We start from the raw sequence: 21,891 nt of genomic DNA, 5'->3' as shown, positions 1-21,891 counted from the left end.
TTATTCCACAATGTAGAAAATTTTAAAAAATTAAGAAAAACCATGGAATGAGAAGGTGTGTCCAAACTTTGTCTGGTACTGTATAGAAAGTGTAATATTGGAATTCAAACTCAAAATTGAATACTTTTTATACTCTATATCTGGCATGGTACAGGTGTCTTCTCTTTTTAAGCCCATAACCATGTGTGTGAGGTGTACACTTGTTTCAATGTACTTTTGTTTAAGACTATCAGGAAACAGTCTCTGTGACCCTGATTTAGTCCACTTCAGTAATGAAGTTGTGTTACGTTCGTCGTAAGAATGAGACCAAGGTGCAGCGTGGTAAGCGTACATCTTACTTTTAATAGATGAACACCAAACAAAACAAAGAAAAATACAAAACGAACGTAAAGTTCTGCAGGCTTCACAGTAGCTATACAAAAACAAGATCCCACAAAAACCCAGTGGGAAAAGGCTGCCTAAATATGATCCCCAATCAGAGACAACGAATGACAGCTGCCTCTGATTGGGAACCATATCAGGCCAACATAGAAATACAAAAACATAGATATACATAATCTAGAATGCCCACCCAAATCACACCCTGACCTAACCAAATAGAGAAATAAAAAGGCTGTCTACGGTCAGGGTGTGACAGTACCCCCCCAAAGGTGCGGACTCCGGCCGCAAAACCTGACTCAATAGGGTAGGGTCCGGGTGGGCATCAAGCCTCGGTGGCGGCTCCGGTGCGGGACGTAGACCCCGCACTGCTCGCGGATCCGCCATCCTCGGTGGCGACTTTATTTCGGGGGTCATCGCCGAAAGCTCCGGACCGTGGATCGTTGCCGGAGGACCCGGACTGTGGATCGTTGCTGGAAGCTCCGGAACGTGGATCGTCGCCGGAGGAAATGGACCGTGGATCGTCGCCGGAGGGACCGGACCGTAGATCGTCTCCGGAGGCTCCAAACTGGGAACCCCCGCTGGCGGCTCCGGTCCGCGGACCGCCGCTGGAGGCTCCGGACTGCGGACCACCGCTGGAGGCTCTGGACCATCGCTGGAGGCTCCGGACTGCGGACGGTCGCTGGAGGCTCCGGACTGCGGACCGTCACTGGAGGCTCCAGACTGGGGACCGTAGCTGGAGGCTCCGAACTGGGGACCGTCGCTGGAGGCTCCGGACAGGGGACCCTCACTGCAGGCTTTGTGCCGGGGATCATCACTACAGGCTCCGGGCCATGGATCATCACTGGAGGCTTCGTGCCATGGATTATCACTGGAGGCTCCGGTCCATGGATTATCACCGGAGGCTTCGTGCCATGGATCATCACTACAGGCTCCGGGCCATGGATCATCACTGGAGGCTTCGTGCCATGGATCATCACTGGAGGCTTCGGACCATGGATCATCACTAGAGACTTCGTACGTGGAGTCGGAACAGGTCTCGGGGAGACTGACTGAGGAGACGTACTGGCAGCCAGGTGCGTGGAGCTGCGACAGGGCTTACCAGGCTGGAGAGACGCACTGGAGGCCGGGTGTGTGGAGCAGGCACAGGATATACTGGGCCGTGGAGGCGCACTGGAAGTCTGGAGCATAGGGCTGGCACAACCTGTCCTGGCTGGATGCTCACTTAAGCCCGGCAAGTGCGGGGCGCTGGCACAGGATGCACTGGGCTGTGAAGGCGCACTGGCGACACAGTGCGTAGAGCCGGCGCAGGATATCCTGGACTGAGGAGGCGTACTGGAGACCAGGAGTGCTGATCCGGCACAACCCGTCCTGGCTGAATGCCCACTCTAGCATGGCAAATGCGGGGCGCAGGCACAGAGCACACCGGGCTATGAATGCGCACTGGAGATACAGTGCACATCACTGCATAACACGGTGCCTGACTGGTCACACGCTCCCCAGGGTAAGCACGGGGAGTTGGCTCAGGTCTAAACCCTGACTCCGCCAATCTCCCCGTGTGCCCCCCCCCCCAAAAAAAACATTTTGGAGCTGCCTCTCGGGCTTCCGTCGTCGCCGTTCCTCCCTCGCTGCTTCCACCTTTTCCCATGGGAGGCGATCCCTTCCGGCCTGGATCTCCTCCCACGTCCAGGATCCTTTGCCATCCAGGATGTCCTCCCATGTCCACTCCTCCTGGCCACGCTGCTTGGTCCGTTTTTGGTGGAATCTTCTTTTACGTTCGTCGTAAGAATGAGACCACGGTGCAGCGTGGTAAGCGTACATCTTACTTTTAATAGATGAACACCGAACAAAACAAAGAAAACTACAAAATGAACGTAAAGTTCTGCAGGCTTCACAGTAGCTATACAAAAACAAGATCCCACAAAAACCCAGTGGGAAAAGGCTGCCTAAATATGATCCCCAATCAGAGACAACGAATGACAGCTGCCTCTGATTGGGAACCATATCAGGCCAACATAGAAATACAAAAACATAGATATACATAATCTAGAATGCCCACCCAAATCACACCCTTACCTAACCAAATAGAGAAATAAAATGGGCGTGACAAGTTGTGTGTCCTCAAATGTTAAGTAATCTAAACATCTCACATTAGCTTGTAGAACTGATGAAATGAAATGAATCATAGAGGTCTTATAACTTATTCCATTCTACAGGTACATTTTTTGGTTCATGTCTCTAAAAATTAATATAGGTTAGGGGCTATGTAGCTTCTTATTTGTCATGTTTGGAGTTGTGTTGTTACCTGCCTATGTGGCATCGAAATGAGTCAGAAACATGTATTCTACAATCAAAATTGACTACAGTGTAAATATTGTCTCATTTACATTGATACATTTAAATTGATGGTCCCTAACTAGCCAGTGGAGCACTTAGAACAGCAGCAGCCAGGGGCAAATGTTAAGAGAAAGGATGATTTAAGGGACCCAGACACAGGCCCACAAAAATGTATGCTATCCCAGTATCGCCTTGACCATTTTGGATTGCAAAACTAAAGAGACACACCAGACAAGACACAGAGACAGCAACAGAAGAATATGATATGATGAGACACCAGAAGAACAAAACAGGCCGTAACAGAAGAGGATAGACAAAGGAGACAGTGTCAAACAAGAACCTGAGATGCAACAGACAAGACACATAGAAAGTGACAGAAGAGGGCAGATGGAAAGAGAACAGATGTGGGTTGAGCACACAGTAGACTGTATCACTTCAAGCTGTGCTATAGATTCTAATTCGTTTTATTTATTTGCACAAATTGTAAGAGGTGAAATACAGGCAGTGAAAAAGTAAAATATGGTTTACAAAGAATTTGCAGGTGAGGTGAAAAAGCCTGTGAAATGACTATTCAAAAAAATTACTACAGGGCCTCCCGAGTGCATCGCCGTGCTAGCGGCATCACTATAGATCCTGGTTCGATACCGGGTTGAGGCAGCGTACAATTGGCCCAGCGTCGTCCGGGTTAGGGGAGGGTTTGACCGGCCGGGTTGTCCTTGTCCCATCGCGCTCTAGCGACTCCTGTGATGGGCGGGTGCATGCATGCAGACACGGTCGCCAGGTGTATGGTGTTTCCTCCGACACATTGGTGCGGCTGGCTTCTGGGTTAAGTGAGCATTGTGTCAAGAAGCAGTGCTGCTTGGTAGGGTCGTGTTTCGGAGGACGCATGTCTCTCTTGTTAAAGGTTAATGTAGGCAAAACTATGCTCAGAACTTGAAACCAACATGTTGAAGTAGGCTGCCTGATTTCCTCAAGCTTAGAACAGAGGGGAAATGAATAACTTTTTAGTTTACATTAAGTTGCTGTTAAACATGTGTAATAACACTGTAATTACAAAACATGTCTTACCAAATCATACCAATTTCATGTTTTTTTTTGGGGGGGGGGGACAATTTTAAGTTGACCTCTCCTTTGCTTGGCATGATCTGTGTCCTAGAAAGGTTTGATCAAGCTCAATATTTACTTTCCCTACGCTTAGGATAACAATTGGGCAATTTGGTCTAAGAAAAGATCATTCATTGGGGTATTGGATTAGAATAGAATATAATTCTTTCAGCACGCCCATGATTGATGGACTTACTGAAATATATTATTGTGCTAATGTAACAGTGTAGGTTCCGTCCCTCTCTTCGCCCCGACCCGGGCTCGAACCAGGGACCCTTGCACACATCAACAACTGACACCCCACGAAGCACCGTTACCCATCGCGCCACAAAAGCCGCGGCCCTTGCAAGGGGAAACCCTACTTCAAGTCTCAGAGCGAGTGACGTCACTGATTGAAACGCTATTAGCGCGCACCACCGCTAACTAACTAGCCATTTCACATCGGTTGCACTAACTATTCTATTGGATCAGTTAGTTAATTTGTTCTGTAACAGATCGTGTCCTTGTCGCCTCTCGGGGGGTAGTGTTTGGGGAATGATATTTCTTTAAGTTTTGGGAGCCCGCAATTGTCACCTATATGCCTACAGTGCACTTGCTTGGCTATGCAAACACATTGCTCCGACCAAACGTCACGCCAAACGTTCTTGTATGGTACGTGCTATCTGGAATCCTTGGGACGTCCCTATTCTAACCCATACCCTAAGTTTATCCATAGCCCTTGCCTAACCCTAACCTCAACCATTTAAAAATGCTGCTTCAATGGGGTTGGGACGTCCCAATTGGATTCTGGACAGCATGGACCTTTCTCTTGTAGCGAACGAATAAGCAGTGGAAGAATTCAGTTTGAGTCGTCAGGCAAACAACTCACTGAGCGCAGTAGCAGTCACTGCTTCGTCTGTGAAGTCGTGACAGGGACGGGATCGTAAACTCAAAAGAGGACCTCAACTTTTCATCAACCAGGCTTGCACAATTCAAGTTTACTTGAATTCGTCTGAACGAAGAGCGCAAATTTTATGGTAAAGATTATGCGCAAAAACTTTATCTTCACAGATACTTCAGAAACGCTACAATGTATCATAATATAGAACGTACTAGGTTGGCTACACAACGCTGAGATGGTAGCCCACCCACCTTTGCAGAGATTTCATAGCAGTGATTTAAATCTGTGGATCATAGATTGAACTTCATGCAGCCTTTTCGGTCCGGGACGTTTCGTTTACTTGAAAAAATGTGCGACCGATTTCAAGATTATTTACACCTATGGTAGTCGACAGATTTTTTTAAATAGTTAAACTTCACATTTTTCAATGATTTTGGGAATTTATTCGAGGGAGATATCGGCAGTGGCACCAGTTCTGATTTCTCTACTAGTGGTAAATCATTTTGGGTCGCTTGTGATTTGTTCAGAATTAAAAGTACGAGTGCGTTTAAGTGATGGACAAATTGCAGAGGAGATTTTGGTAGCAGACAGTGAGAAGGATTCCATAACAGTCGAGTTCAAGCAAGGAGATGGTACTCATATTACTGCAGTATTTGATTTCAAACGGGTGAGTGAATTCAATATTTTAAAATGTAAATATTTACAACAGTTTCAAAACACTGTAATATGCTGCATATTATGTTACTACCAATGAACAACCACACAGACACCATTACATTACTATTATATATATATATCCTGGACATTATATTATAATTGCCTATCCATTTTCTATAGACCTATATCTATTTATCTATATGCTGCTTTATTGCATACAGTATGTATAAAGACAAATATTTTCATATGAAATAGCTAAGAAAAACAGTCCTCTTGGACAGACTTAAAATTCTATCCTAATTGTTATTGTCTGTTAACATAGACACATATTTTTTTTTAGGATTGACCATTATTACAATCAATCAATCAGATGTATTTTATAAAGCCTTTTTTACGATAGCAGTTGTCACAAAGTGATATACAGATACCCAACCTAAAACCCCAAAGAGCAAGCAATGCAGATGTACACACACAGTGGCTAGGAAAAACTCCCTAGAAAGGCGGGAACCTACCAAAAAACCTAGAGAGGAACCAGTCCTCTTCTGGCTGTGCCAGGTGAAGATTATAAGAGTATGGCCATTTAGGCCAGATCGTTCTTCAAGGCATTTAAACATTTATAGATGACCAGCAGGGTTGAATAATAACCACAGCGGTTATAGAGGGTGCCACAGTTTAACACCGTAGGAGTAAATATCAGTTGGCTTTTCATCGGTGAGCATTTAGAGGTCGAGACAGCAGGTCAGAGAGAGAGAGAAAGTCGAAACAGAATGTCCAGGACAAAGTACCACGTCCGGTGAAAAAGGTCAGTGTTCCATAATTGACAGACAGGAGTCATCAGGTCAGAAACAGCCGGTCCGGAACAAGGTAGTAACATAGCCGCACAAAAAACAGCAGAACTGGATCGGCGGCACAACCGGGTGGACTGGGGACAGGGACAGCCAGGAGTTGTCAGGCCAGGTAGCGCCGAGGCATGGTCCTAGGGGTTAGGTTCTCCCGGAGGGGAGACACAGAGAGAGAGAGACACCCAGGAGCATTCAAGGGAGCATGCCTAAGATCACACAGGACACCAGATAGAACAGGGGAATTTGAGATCACACATCGCACCAGATAGGACAGACTGACCCTAGCCCCCTGGCACATAGGCTATTGCAGCATAGATACTGGGGACTACATGTGTTTTTCAACAAGGATATGTGGTGAACTATCCCTGATTGAGCAGGCATTTGATATTACCCTGGCTAAGGAACTCCCTACAGTGGCCCAGGTTATCCTGACATTACACACATTTAAAATCGGATTGACGTGAAGAGCAATCAGGAAGTCATAAAACTGTTGTCCCCCATTGGCTCTACTCAGACTGTTGAAAAACTTTCTTAAAGTCCCAGCTGGCTTATCTGGTTACAGTTAACAGGCACACGCTGCAGAGGGGCAGCACATATTTTCTTCTGTCTGGATCAAGTCAATTTAGATGGTAGCCCTCCCTCCATGCATGTGCTTCAGGTCTACTCCTGTCGGCATTACGCAGATTTATGGAAAGATGGAATCGGTCTGATGGCAAGCTGCCAGACTGGAGTAACTGTACAGACAGGCGAGCCAGTTCATCTTGTAAAGGAAAATCTTGAAAAGGTGCGTTGCATAAAAGGAAGGGGTTATTTATCTTCCTATGGTGTGTCATGGGGGTAAAGAAAGGGGAAAGAGTCTAACTAGAAAATAACATCAATATTATGCAAGAAGTAACTGGGCTGTGCAAGCTTCAGATAATCCAACATTTTTCAAGTCCTATTTGCGTCTTTGTTGTTTGTTTCTGGTTCCTCCCCTATGTCTGCGTATAAAAAGGGGATTAACATTTTTTGGCAACCGAAAATACTCCTGCCTTTCAGACCTTAATGTCAATACCATGACATTCGCTATCACAGACTGGAACATGTTCCGGGATTCTTCCAATGGCATTGAGGAGTACACCACATCAGTCACTGGCTTTATCAATAAATGCATCGAGGACGTCGTCCCCACAGTGACTGTACGTACATACCTCAACCAGAAGCCATGGATTACAGGCAACATTCGCACTGAGCTGAAGGGTAGAGCTGCCGATTTCAAGGTGTGGGACTCTAACCTGGAAGCTTACAAGAAATCCTGCTATGCCCTGCGACGAACCATCAAACAGGCAAAGCGTCAATACAGGGCTAAGATTGAATCAAACTACACCGGCTCTGACGCTCGTCTTATGTGGCAGGGCTTGCAAACTATTACAGACTACAAAGGGAAGCACAGCCGCGAGCTGCCCAGTGACACGAGCTAAATCACTGCTATGCTCGCTTCGAGGCAAGCAACACTGAGGCATGCATGAGAGCACCAGCTGTTCCGGACGACTGTGTGATCACACTCTCCATAGCCGACGTGAGTAAGACCTTTAAACAGGTCAACATACACAAGGCTGCAGGGCCAGATGGATTACCAAGACGTGTGATCCGGGCATGTGCTGACCAACTGGCAGGTGTCTTCACTGACATTTTCAACATGTCCCTGATTGAGTCTGTAATACCAACATGTTTCAAGCAGACCACCATAGTCCCTGTGCCCAAGAACACAGAGGCAACCTGCCTAAATGACTACAGACCTGTAGCACTCACGTCCGTAGCCATGAAGTGCTTTGAAAGGTTGGTAATGGCTCACATCAACATCATTATCCCAGAAACCCTAGACCCACTCCAATTTGCATACCGCCCAAACAGATCCACAGATGATGCCATCTCTATTGCACTCCACACTGCCCTTTCCCACCTGGACAAAAGGAACATTTATGTGAGAATGCTATTCATTGACTACAGCTCAGCGTTCAACACCATAGTACCCTCAAAGCTCATCACTAAGCTAAGGATCCTGGTACTAAACACCTCCCTCTGCAACTGGATCCTGGACTTCCTGACGGGCCGCCCCCAGGTGGTGAGGGTAGGTAGCAACACATCTGCCACGCTGATCCTCAACACTGGAGCTCCCTAGGGGTGCGTGCCCAGTCCCCTCCTGTACTCCATGTTCACCCACGACTGCATGGCCAGGCACAACTCCAACACCATCATTAAGTTTGCAGACAACACAACAGTGGTAGGCCTGATCACCAACAACGACGAGACAGCCTATAGGGAGGAGGTCAGAGACCTGACCGGGTGGTGCCAGAATAACAACAACGTAACCAAGAATAAGGAGATGATTGTGGACTACAGGAAAAGGAGGACCGAGCACACCCCCATTCTCATCGACGGAGCTGTAGTGGAGCAGGTTGAGAGCTTCAAGTTCCTTGGTGTACACATCAACAACAACTAGAATGATCCAAACACACCAAGACAGTCGTGAAGAGGGCACGACAACGCCTATTTCCCCTCAGTAAACTAAAAAGATTTGGCATGGGTCCTGAGATCCTCAAAAGGTTCTACAGCTGCAACATCGAGAGCATCCAGACTGGTTGCATCACTGCCTGGTACAGCAATTGCTCGGCCTCTGACTGCAAGGCACTACAGAGGGTAGTGCGTACGGCCCAGTGCATCACTGGGGTCAAGCTGCCTGCCATCCAGGACCTCTACACCAAGCGGTCTCAGAGGAAGGCCCTAAAAATTGTCAAAGACCCCAGCCACCCCAGTCATAGACTGTTCTTTCTACTACCGCATGGCAAGCAGTGCCAAGTCTAGGACAAAAAGGCTTCTCAACAGTTTTTACCCCAAGCCATAAGACTCCTGAACAGGTAATCAAATGGCTACCCGGACTATTTGCATTGTGTGCCCCCCCCAACCCCACTTTTTACGCTGCTGCTACTCTCTGTTTATCATATATGCATAGTCACTTTAACTATACATTCATGTACAAACTACCTCAATTGGGCCGACCAACCAGTGCTCCCGCATATTGGCTAACCGGGCTATCTGCATTGTGTCCCACCACCCGCCAACCCCTCTTTTACGCTACTGCTACTCTCTGTTCATCATATATGCATAGTCACTTTAACCATATCTAGATGTACATACTACCTCAATCAGCCTGTCTGTATGTAGCCTCGCTACTTTTATAGCCTCGCTACTGTATATAGCCTGACTTTTTACTCTTGTTTTATTTCTTTATCTACCTATTGTTCACCTAACACCTTTTTTGCACTATTGGTTAGAGCCTGTAAATAAGCATTTCACTGTAAGGTCTACACCTGTTGTGTTTGGCGCATGTGACAAATAAACTTTGATTTGATTTGAAGACATTTATTTTTTCACTGGACAGTGAGCAATCTGTGTCCAGTTGTTTGAGGCCTGCCCAAATGCTCCCATCCCCTCCCCCACTCTGTGTACCCCATACATCTGCTTCTCTTGATGTTCTGCCATCACAGTGGGGGAAACAAGAGTCCCCCCTCCTCCTTCTTCTTGTCTTTTTTTAACTCAAGCACTCCACAGTTTCCCATTCTCTGCATCTCCACCTTAAGGACCAACCGGAGTGTTGTTTGAGTCATGATACTTGGTTGACTCAGAGGGAAGTCAACCCAACGGGCCTGGTAAACGAAGAGAAGAAAAGGACTTGTTCCTTGTTCAGATAACCTAGTCTTCCTTTTGTCTGCTCAGTCGACTGGAATGTTTGCCTCGGCTTTGAGTTCTACTGGGGTTTTTTAACAGTTGGGATAGCCATTGAGATGGAAATGAAGTCAGAGGAGCATTGGGACGGATGAGAGTACTAGGGTAGGATTCAGGTCTCATGGTGCCAGTGAAGGTCAGGGCAGGTCAGGTTAGCCCTCATAACAGACATAACACTTGATATAGTAGTAAGTTATGGGCTATCCTTATGCCACACGCCTAGTGGAGTTTTGGCAGCACTTTTACATGAAGGTGCCCTTACACCACACCTTTGTGACGTTTCTGTTGAAATGGATTTAGCTGAGAACAATAGCAATGCAAAGTTTGATCTTAGGGGATACTTTCACATAAGTAACAAGCATTGTAACAACCAGATTTGATATAGGTTAAAGATCCGTACTGCGGTCTGCTAGTTGAGTATGGCTGATATATTGTATCACCATATGTGAATGTATACAGTATCCGGTTTACATTTCATATTTATCTCATCTCTTTTTTTTTCAGGATGTGAGGATTGTGCGAGCTCTGATCCTGGGGGAGCCGGAGCGTGGCCAGAACCAATACCAGGTGCTGTGCTTCATCTCACGGCTCAATCACCACCAGATCATCCACACTGAGTCCATGGCCCGCCACAGACAAGTGAGCTGCTGTAACAAACCACCACCTTCCCTCATAATCTGGGCCATCATTCCCATATAGGGTATAGGAGATAACAAGGGACAGGTTTTGGATGTGGAGGAACAGTACCAATGTTGTTATTATAAGAGACATTGTGTCACAATAACATGTTATACAGATGTCGGATCTTAACTTGATCCTTCTTTTGTTGCAGAGAATTTCCCTGCTGCATCAGGAAATTCGAATGCGCCTTGTGAGTCTTTGAGATCAGGGCTTGCTATCAAAATAATTGTCTCTCTCGATCGCTCAAACACTAGGCCTAAGTCCTATTACTGCAACATTCAAATGTACAAAAATGTATCTAAAATGCAGCCATACACATCAACAACTGTTGTTTTATATAGCTTAATAACACAAGATCGATATTGGCAACACTAGGCTATGACATACAAGTGTCCAGTGTATCCTAAGGTAAACATTTTGTTCAATTGTGGTCTGGGGTGGTCTAGCGGTTAGGGCCGCTGCCTTCAGAGCGCACATATAGGCCTTCCGTATCGCTGTTGTGGTCTGGGGTGGTCTAGCGGTTAGGGCCGCTGCCTTCAGAGCGCACATATAGGCCTTCCGTATCGCTGTTGTGGTCTGGGGTGGTCTAGCGGTTAGGGCCGCTGCCTTCAGAGCGCACATATAGGCCTTCCGTATCGCTGTTGTGGTCTGGGGTGGTCTAGCGGTTAGGGCCGCTGCCTTCAGAGCGCACATATAGGCCTTCCGTATCGCTGTTGATTCACTTCCGGCCCTTCTTCGCCCTTCTGGCACAAATAACTCAATCCCCCCCGATTGACTTGATTTAGTTACACATTTCAAATGTCTTGATAAGAAATGACCATACTAGACACTTTTGAATAACATACATAGGAAGCGAATAAAATGATAACAGTAGGCTACACCAATATTAGTTTCCATTCGTACAAAGTGTCAGGTAATTGCCATAGTAGTTGCCGTGTTAAACAATGTTCACGTTTTATAGTTATGTCTATGTATAATTTGTCAATATAGTTCTGGTCTTTGGTGTGGATTGAAAGCTTGTATATAATGTGTCTTTAATATTTCATTTCGTAAAGCTGTCAAGATGTTTATGCATTTGAGCCTATCCATAGACAATTTCGTTGAGCTGAGATACTTTTCTTTGATATGTAAATTATCAGACTATTCATTTTACTTCTTGAAAACATTGAAATAAATGCAACTAACTTGTGGGCTAAATGTAGGCTCAGGCTGGTCACTGGAGCTGCAGCGTGCTGCTTAGACAAGCACTGAAAATACTAGGAAGAATACTGATGATGCATAGGCGAGTCGTTTTAATTATTTTCCTCAAACCATAGCCCTAACCTTAACCAATCGGAATTAACGCCTAAACTTTGAGTTGTTTCGGTTTTAACCTTGTAACCACATGGAATTAGCCGTGTAACCATGTGGAATTAATGTGTCAAAAATAGACATCCATGAGTCAAAGGGCAGTGGGCCGGATTCAAACCCATGCCGACTCTGACATATGTGTGGCGGGGTCAGTGGCTGTAAACACTGGACCACATAGGCACTGAGGAAACCAATCATTTATTTTGCCTAGTGCTTGCCTTCAACAAATCATAAAACAATTGATTAAAAAAAAAATCCTGAATGAAAATACAAATATGTAAATGTATAATAATCCAGATATGAATTAATACGAGACGTGCCATAGCCTTCATAAGGTATAAAGTAGGTACGGTGTGCATTGTATACAAACACCGCTTCCAGTTGCCCCTTGGCGCCGATTCTAAATATTTCTTCATATATATTCAAATCCTCCTGCTGCAGGACTATTTTCCTCCTGCGACGAAAGGGGTCAAGTTAAGATCCGACATCTGTTGGGCTAGTTTCCCTGACACAGATTAAGCCTCATCCTGGACTTTCAATAAAGTATCTTCATTGAGCATGTTTCTTCGTCGAGGACTACCAACCCATCATGTAGAAATGTAATTGTAGTAGGCAATTCAAATGTTTCTTACTGCACAATGTTATGTGAATTGTACATTTTTCTTTCTTTCTTTTTTACATGTACCACCAATCTGTTTTAACCCTAACATAAAAGTAGTGGTTCCATTGCTCAATTTATTATACTAGCACTACTAGTCCTTCTTTATAATATGGAGCTGTTCTGTGTTGGGATTCTACAGAAGAACCCCAACTTGGTCCGCAGGGCAGAGGAGAGGTGTGGAACACATCCACATGGACATGGTGGTGAACATGAGTCGTGCAGGGCACCTCAACACACTCATCCACAACGTGTGTAAGGAGGCACACGGGGGGTTTTATACCCGGACAGGCGACACCAATCATTGGCTGGATGAAGGTAAGTTTGTCTTCCATTCAGATGCTCTGTAAGTGTTTGGGTGTAAAGAAAGGAACCTCTTCATTCTATCTATCCTAGCTTTCATTTCCATTGTGTTGTCTAAGGTTCCCTATGCTTTTGGATGGATGTCTGCACAGCCATAGAGTTCATTGCCATACATTTCAACAGACATTCCTTTATCGAAAGTCTCAAAGTCACAATTTTTCTCTCTCTCCAGGAATAGAGGCCATTGAATTTGAGCCCCTGCCCTAAACAGCAAACGCCCCTGGTCTGCAGCGATGCCCCTCCACTCTGGATCTGTGACAGCCCTGTGTCTGCAGCTATTGCCTGCGTCTGGGGTGGCTCCCATGCCTGCTCAAATACTGCCGCAGCCGCTTGGGCGTGGCTGGAAGGGCCAACCCCTATATGTGTGGCATCAGGAGCTGCAGCAAGGGCTACCGCTTCGACTACTACGTCCCCCATAGACAGCTCTACCCATGGGACGAGGAGACCTAAAGCAGCCTGTTTGGCTCCTGGTTCTTTCCTAGAAGGCATTTAGCCTACAGTGCATGTCTAGACTGATCAAGTCAGGGGATTCACGTACAGTTGAAGTTGGAAGTTTACATACACCTTAGCCAAATACATTTAACCTCAGTTTTTCACAATTCCTGACATTTAATTCTTGTAAAGATTCCCGGTCTTAGGTCAGTTAGGATCACCACTTTATTTTAAGAATGTTAAAATACAGAATAATAGTGGAGAGAATTATATTTATTTCAGCTTTTATTTCTTTCATCACATTCCAATGGGTCAGAAGTGTACATACACTCAATTAGTATTTGGTAGCATTGCCTTTAAATTGTTTAACTTGGGTCAAACGTTTCGGGTAGCCTTCCACAAGCTTCCCACAATAAGTTGGGTGAATTTTGGCCCATTCCTCCTGACAGAGCTGGTGTAACTGAGTCAGGTTTTTAGGTCTCCTTGCTCGCACACGCTTTTTCAGGTCTGCCCACAAATTTTCTATAGGATTGAGGTCAGGGCTTTGTGATGGCCTCTTCAATACCTTGACTTTGTTGTCCTTAAGCCATTTTGCCACAACTTTGGAAGTATGCTTGGGGTCATTGTCCATTTAGAAGACCAATTTGCGACCAAGCTTTAACTTCCTGACTGTTGTCTTGAGATGTTGCTTCAATATATCCACATCATTTCCCCTCCTCATGATGCCATCTATTTTGTGAAGTGCACCAGTCCCTCCTGTAGCAAAGCACCCCCACAACATGATGCTGCCACCCACATGCTTCACGGTTGGGATGGTGTTCTTCAGCTTGCAAGCGTCCCCCTTTTTCCTCTAAACATAACGACGGTCATTATGGCCAAACAGTTCTATTTTTGTTTCATCAGACCAGAGGACATTTCTCCAAAAAGTACGATCTTTGTCCCCATGTGCAGTTGCAAACCGTAGTCTGGCTTTTCTTATGGGGGTTTTGGAGCAGTGGCTTCTTTCTTGCTGAGCGACCTTTCAGGTTATGTCGATATAGGACTCGTTTTACTGTGGATATAGATACTTTCACAAGGTCCTTTGCTGTTGTTCTGGGATTGATTTGCACTTTTCACACCAAAGTATGTTCATCTTTAGGAGACAGAACGCGTCTCCTTCCTGAGCGGTATGACGGCTGCGTGGTCCCATGGTATTTATAGTTGCGTACTATTGTTTGTACAGATGAACGTGGTACCTTCAGGCGTTTGGAAATTGCTCCCAAGGATGAGCCAGACTTGTGGAGGTCTACAATTCTTTTTCTGAGGTCTTGGCTAATATCTTTTGATTTTCCCATGATGTCAAGCAAAGAGGCACTGAGTTTGAAGGTAGGCCTTGAAATACATCCACAGGTACACCTCCAATTGACTCAAATGATGTCAATTAGCTTATCAGAAGCTTCTAAAGCCATGACATCATTTTCTGGAATTTTCCAAGCTGTTTAAAGGCACAGTCAACTTAGTGTATGTAAACTTCTGACCCACTGGAATTGTGATACAGTGAATTATAAGTGAAATAATCTGTCTGTAAACAATTGGTGGAAAAATGACTTGTGTCATGCACAAAGTAGATGTCCTAACCGACTTGCCAAAACTATAGTTTATTAACAATACATTTGTGGAGTGGTTGAAAAACGAGTTTTAATGACTCCAACCTTAGTGTATGTAAACTTCCAACTTCAACTGTATGTGGCCTTGGAGTGAAGAAACAGACCTGCCTATTGCCGACATGTCTAACCGTGGAGTTAGAAATGTTCATTTACATCATTTCTTGTTGTGGGACAGAGGAGTGTCTCTTGACTTACCACCAAGGTGTTTTGACCAAAGATGGTGGATAAATGAAGATGTCTTACTGAGGCAGTTTACCATTGGAAAAAATGGTCAAGGTTCCTGTCTGTGTAAGTGTGTGTTCCCTCTCTCACGTGAGCATGCTTTCCTGCGTGAAACCAGTGGTTCTGGTCTACTTGTTGTCCCCTCCCCGCTCTCCCCACCCGCCCGACCAGAACATTTTTGCCAGTGAGATGTCTCGCCTCTGGGGCACCCCCTCTGCGGGGAAGGGGCAATAAGTAGAGTAGCCCCACCCGACCCGAAAAAATGAGGGAGTGGGGTGTCTCGTTTTCTCTACTGTCTCTGTTTTGACTTGGTGCCATCTGTTAAAGTGCTGTTCAGTGCCACCTAAGGGTGAGACTGTGAATGGAGGATCTGCTCAGAGAAAACAGACACTCTTTTATATAACACTTTGTTTTTACTTAACTGATCCAATTTTTATTTAATTTAGTGATATTCTGTTAAAAAAATTGGATATTGAAACAGTCCAGTGTGTAACCAATATTCACACTCTTACCTTGGACTATACTCTCTTTGAAAAAAGGACTCCAAAAGGGTTTTTCGACTGTCCCCATAGGAGAACCCTTTTTAGTTCCAGGTAGAACCCTTTTGGGTTGCGTGTAGAACCCTCTGTAGAAAGGGTTCTACATGGAACCCCAAAAGGTTTCCATTTGGAACAGAAAAGGGTTCTTCAAAAGGTGCTGCTATGGGGACAGCCAAATAACTATTTTAGGTTCTAGATAGCATCTTTTTTTCTGAGTGTAGTGACCAATATTTGGCTGGCTGGAAGGCTTTTGCCATTGCTGTCAAATGCATCAGCATGTAGCCTAATATCTGCCTTGCAACTTCAAATGCAGAAACTGACTTAAGTCAGGTTTATATTATAGATATAAGGAATAAAGTTGAGTTCACAGATTAACTGTGAGTACTGTTCTCTCATATTCGTGGTGGTATGAGATATTCATCAGGCAGCTTACATGTGGGAACCTTTCGCATGCAGTTATTTTTAAGCCTTTTTTATCCCTCTTTGATCAACAATATTTTCTCAGGTTTACCATCTTGTTGTGATAGACTGAAGAAAGAAACTAGTGGACTGAACTTTCTGTCGTCCTTATTGTGCCCTTATATGTCCAAAGTGCCAGTGATTAAGCTTGTACTGGATATTGCTGTTCCACATGTTATTAGTACATTATGCTAATTTTGTCCATCTATCTCGATGAGGGATTAGATTGTACAAACAAAAGTTACCTAATGCATACACACAGTAACAAAACATAAAACTTTATTTTTGAAATATGTAAACCATTGGTTGATGGTAAGTGCCTTACCTTTTCACTGTGTTATTTGATTTTAAAGTAATTCTATGGTTTAAAATGTTTTATGAAAAAAAAATGCAGTTGAAGCTCACAATGTTTTCTAAAAGTGTGTCTAACTTTGACAAATTAAAATCCTAAATTGTCTTCATACTAATGCTTCTTCTATTGGGTATTGTCGTGTCTTTGGGCACCATTAACTGAAGACATGTTTATCAAAATAACTCCCTGTTATTATTATTACGCGATTAAACTGATTAATCGTTTAATTGTAATTAACTAGGAGATCGGGGCACCAAGGAAAATATTCAGATTACAAAGTTAGAATTTTCCTAATATAACTTTCCTATATTATAACAATATATATTATATTATAGTATCTGACCGATTATCTTCTGGTTTAAATGATGTATTTTACCTCGCGTCCGTCTCATTCCAAACGTCGTAAATTGTTGTATCTGCACAAACCCAGTCTTTACTAAATCATCCATACATCAACTGTCTTAAAATCATTTATTTACTAAACAAAGTAATTCACATAAAGCATACAAACAGTAGTTATCGTCACAAAGAATTGGTAGAGTAATGTGCCCTAGTGGGCTAAACCGGCATGGCGGCTTGTTAAACCAACAAGGGGGGGTCAGCTGAGAAGACCCTACAGAGTTGATAAATATTAACAATTGATATGCTAGTCCTTTGCACATGAACGCTCACTTATTCGGGAACAATTGCAATCAATATATATTTACGCTCAGTGTGTCGTCGGGATCCTTGTTGGAGAGTTTTTGTCCTGTTGGAGAGTTTTGTCCGCGTTCTCTCTCCCTCGGTTAGAATGGATCTTTCAAAGCAACATTCATTAATGTCGTTATAGAATGAATGTTTCGTCGGTCTTCGCATTCAATGATACCGAATTCTAGCTGCAGACTAGTACTTAATATCAAAGACTTGTTCTTATTCTGTATCGATAGTTTAACCACGTGGTATGGTAAAGTTCAGTAGAGGAATGTATGGTCAAACCTATTGGCCAACTCACAATGGAGTGGAGGCCTGGTCTGAAGAAAGTAACCCTGGGTGGATGTTTTATTCGGAATGACAGAAAAAGGCTGTCTCATGATGCCAGGTCTTGTCTGTGTCCCTGGGGGCGTGCCGATGACTGAGTTAAGCTTTGAACAGAAATACAATTCTATCACATTAACATCAGTACATAGCCTCTCAACATATTCCAAATAGCTTTAATCTTGTTAAATCATTATATACAACCATTTAGATGCAAGTCCCATAGCTAAGGCTATTATATAAACCTTAGTATGGTAATATGGTACTATTGTCTCCAATGGGTATCACAAAATTGTACCAAGCGGACCAGTTCGTAGCTGGATTCTTCACCGATCTTTTATACCTTCTTGTAACGCCCTGGCCATAGAGAGGGGTTTTTGTTCTTTATTTTGGTTAGGCCAGGGTGTTACATTGGGTGGGCGTTCTATGTTCCTTTTTCTATGTTTTTGTATTTCTTTGTTTTGGGCCGTGTGTGGCTCCCAATCAGGCACAGCTGAAGCTCGTTGTTGCTGATTGGGAGTCACACATAAGGAGCATGTTTTTCCTTTGGGTTTTGTGGGTAATTGTTTCTGTTGAGTGTTTTGCACCTGTCAGGACTGTTTGGCTGTCAGTTTTCTAATTTCTTGTTTTTGTATAGTGTTCACGTTGTTCAATTAAAATCATGATGAACACTAACTCCGCTGCACCTTGGTCTACTTCCACAGACAGCCGTTACACTTCTCCAGAACATAAATGTCGTTCGGTTCCCCAATTCTGTGAGTTGGAAGAATTTCCTTTGTCTCTCTATGAAACCCCTCTCTGTCTCAACTGGACCATGTGGCAGGACATTCTCCTTTAGAATTTTACGACCGCCTTCACAGGGTCTGGGTAGGGAGAGGTAGGTAGGGGGATGGTGCAAGGGGGAGGGGGTCAACTGTGCTCCCTGTTCCCAGAGAGAGGGCAACGTCATGACAGTATCATATTGCAAAGCTCATTAGATTTGTGGGTATATAAACATCATAATGCGCCATCTAAAACCATGCTTTGGAAAACACTCCCCGTCTTCCAACTTGTCTTCATGGTAAAGATGCTGGTGCTTCCACACATTTGGGGTTCCTGAGTTAATTAAGCAATTAAAACATTCCATCATGCTTAGGGTCATGTATAAAAATACCATGGCTAGAAGAAGAGATCTCAGTGACTTTAAAATAGTAGTCTAATGTGTGTCTCAGTCACCAACACAATTGAACACTTATTGTCACGACTTCAGCTGAAGTCGGTTCCTCTCCTTGTTCGGGCGTCGCTCGGCGGTCGGCGTCGCCGGTCCACTAGCCATCGCCGATCCACTTTTCATTTTCCATTTGTTTTGTCTTTGTTTCTACACACCTGTTTTTCATTCCCCTAATTATTGTTCATGTATTTAACCCTCTGTTTCCCCCATGGTGTTGTGCGGGATTGTTTATTGTCATGTTCGGTAATGTTGGTGACTGGTTATTTCGACGGGTGCTGTTTCTTGCCCGTGCGTAAAAGTTGATGTTCGTGAGTCTGTGTTTGGGCAAGTGTATTGTTTTACCTTGCACCATTCATTATTCTGAGTAAAGTTACGTTGCTCCCAATTCTCTGCTCTCCTGCACCTGACTGCATACACCAGCTACACCCACCATTCTGACACTTATGGTAGGTTCTCGAGCGGTGTCTGAGACATAGTGTTTTCTACCGCCATCAACAAAACACAAATTATGGAGTTTGTTGTGGAAGAATGGTGTTGCATCCCTCTAATAGATTTCCAGACACTTATAGAATCTATGCCAGGGCACATTGAAGCTGTTCTGGCTCATGGTGGCCCAACACCCTATTGAGACACTTTATGTTGGTGTTTCCTTTATTTTGGCAGTTACCTGTATGTTCCATCCATATAATGCACAAACATCCATTGTGGAGTTTAACTGCCCTCTGGTGATGACTGGACTGAAGGTTGCCTGACTAAATACATTTCGGAGAGTTAACAGCTACATAATAGCTTTAGCCTGTAGCTCAGTTAAATATAAACTATGCTGTTAAACTGACTTAAACAAACATTTCATATCTAGCAGTTTGATTAAAAACACCATTTGACCAGATTTGCCTACAACCACATTTTGTGGTCCACATATAGAAGTCATTTTGTGGGAGAAAACTCATTCTGATTGGCTGGGCCTGGCTCCCCAGTGGGTGGGTCGGGCTTCCAAGTGCACTCCCAGGCCCACCCATGGCTGCGCCAGTGGTGTAAAGTACTTAAGTAAAACTACTTAGGTCGTTTTTTTGGGGTACATGTACTTTACTTTCCTATTATTATATTTTACTACTTTTATCTTTACTTCAATACATTCCTAATGAAAATATTGTACTTTTTACTCCATACATTGTCCATGACACCCAAAAGTACTCGTTATATTTTGAATGCTTAGCAGAACATGGAAATTGTAGTTTTTGTAGGCTCAGGCTGATCACTGGAGCCGGAGCGCGCTGCTTAGACAAGCACTGAGAATACTAGGAAGAATACTGATGATGCAAACCGTAGGCGAGTCATTTTTTATTATTTACCCCAACTATAGCCCTAACCTTAACCACTTGGAATTAATGCCTAAACTGTAAACCTTTGAGTTGTTTCTGTTTTAGCCCTGTAACCACATGGAATTAATGCTTCAAAAATAGACATCTGTGAGTCAAAGAGCAGTGGGCTGAATTCAAACCCATGCCGACTCTAACCTATGTGTGCCGGGGTCAGTGGCTGTAAAACCTGGACCGCATAGGCACTGAGGAAACCAATCATTTATTCTGCCTAGTGCTTGCCTCCAGGACCTCCACATCCAGCTTCTTCACGTGCGGAATCATCTGCTACCAGCCACCCGGACAGCTAATGAAAAGCACCATTTGACCAGATTTACATTTTGTGGTCCACATATAGAAAAACACATTTCTTCCCCTCCCCAGTGGGTGGGCCTGGCTCCCAAGTGGGTGGGAAGTGGGTGGGAAGTGGGTGGGAAGCCCACCCACACCCATGGTTGCGCCCCTTCCCAGTCATGTGAAATCCATAGATTAGGGCCTAATTAATTTATTTAAATTGACTGATTTCCTTATATCAACTGTAGCTCGGTAAAATTGCTGAACTTGTTGCATGTTGCGTACTGTCTACCTGTGCCCTAAAAACGTACTTCCTGTTTCCTAACAATATTTTTGTTTGATCAGTGTCTATGAACTTGAAGTGGACAACAAGAATATATTAGTCTAAATAATACATTTTGCATCACTTGTCTTTCTATCATAGACTCACGGTTTTACTTTTCAATCGTAATTATTGGTTGTGCCGAAATAGGCTTTTATTTATTTATTTTATTTTGGAATTGACCATATATGGTAAATTCGCCTATGGTATGTGCATGCACATGTGTGTGTTTGTCTTTCTGTGGGAACAAAGGGTGAAGGAGCGTATCCAATGGCATGAAAGACAGTTGAAGATGCTGTTTCAACAAGCCAACCAAAGAGAGGAGTAATCAGCTGTTTACTCAGTCATCTGTGCCATTCTCCCTCTGGACATAAATATTATCTTTATGTGTCTTAAGTTTGACCAACTTCATTTGCATAAAGGTCTTTGTGTCCCATGCCTTCTTTTCTTTATGCTTAGATGTCATTCAGGCAGACAGACCTGTGGTTGTTGCATCATCTCAAAACATGCTAGCACAATGTTTTGTAGTGAATAGAAACAGATGAGAATGCACTTGAACCAAACCTGTCATCATGGTTTATACATTAATAAAATGTTATAAATGCTTATGAATTGTAATGCTTGTAAATGCACATGTTTATAAAGGTTTACAAATAATGAAATACAAATGTATTGATTATTAAATAAAGCTGATTCATGAAAGGTACTATAAGTTTTGGCCCCATTTTGGCGGTCTGCCCATTTTGTCTGCCCATTGGTAGATTTCAATCTTGTTCCACAGTAACAAATAACTATGATGTAAAGCTTATTATTCTCTCCACAATTTGTCCTGATTTGATGCTAAGTTATTATCGCAACATGCTGTCCGCTTATTCATTTCTTTATACAAACACATACACTGAAAAGCAACTTTTCGAAGTTCGCAGTCAACCCATTGTTGTTTTATGCAAAAATAAAACGAGACTGGATAGGACACACCAGAGACGTATGCAAATGCCTCTCTATCTGCCTGTGTGGGGTACTGAAAA

At 43.8% G+C, this 21,891-nt stretch overlaps 1 pseudogene; it reads left to right on the top strand.

Annotated features, from left to right (window-relative positions):
* The first annotated feature begins 272 nt into the window (after positions 1–272).
* Positions 273–13,287, top strand: LOC115155076 (out at first protein homolog; annotated as a pseudogene).
* Positions 13,288–21,891: the final 8,604 nt, after the last annotated feature.

The sequence above is a fragment of the Salmo trutta genome, chromosome 19 (genome assembly GCF_901001165.1).
Source record: "Salmo trutta chromosome 19, fSalTru1.1, whole genome shotgun sequence".
In the NCBI taxonomy this organism is placed as follows: Eukaryota; Metazoa; Chordata; class Actinopteri; order Salmoniformes; family Salmonidae; genus Salmo; species Salmo trutta.
Note: the sequence above shows the minus strand (reverse complement) of the source record. Positions and strands in the feature narration are given on the sequence as shown.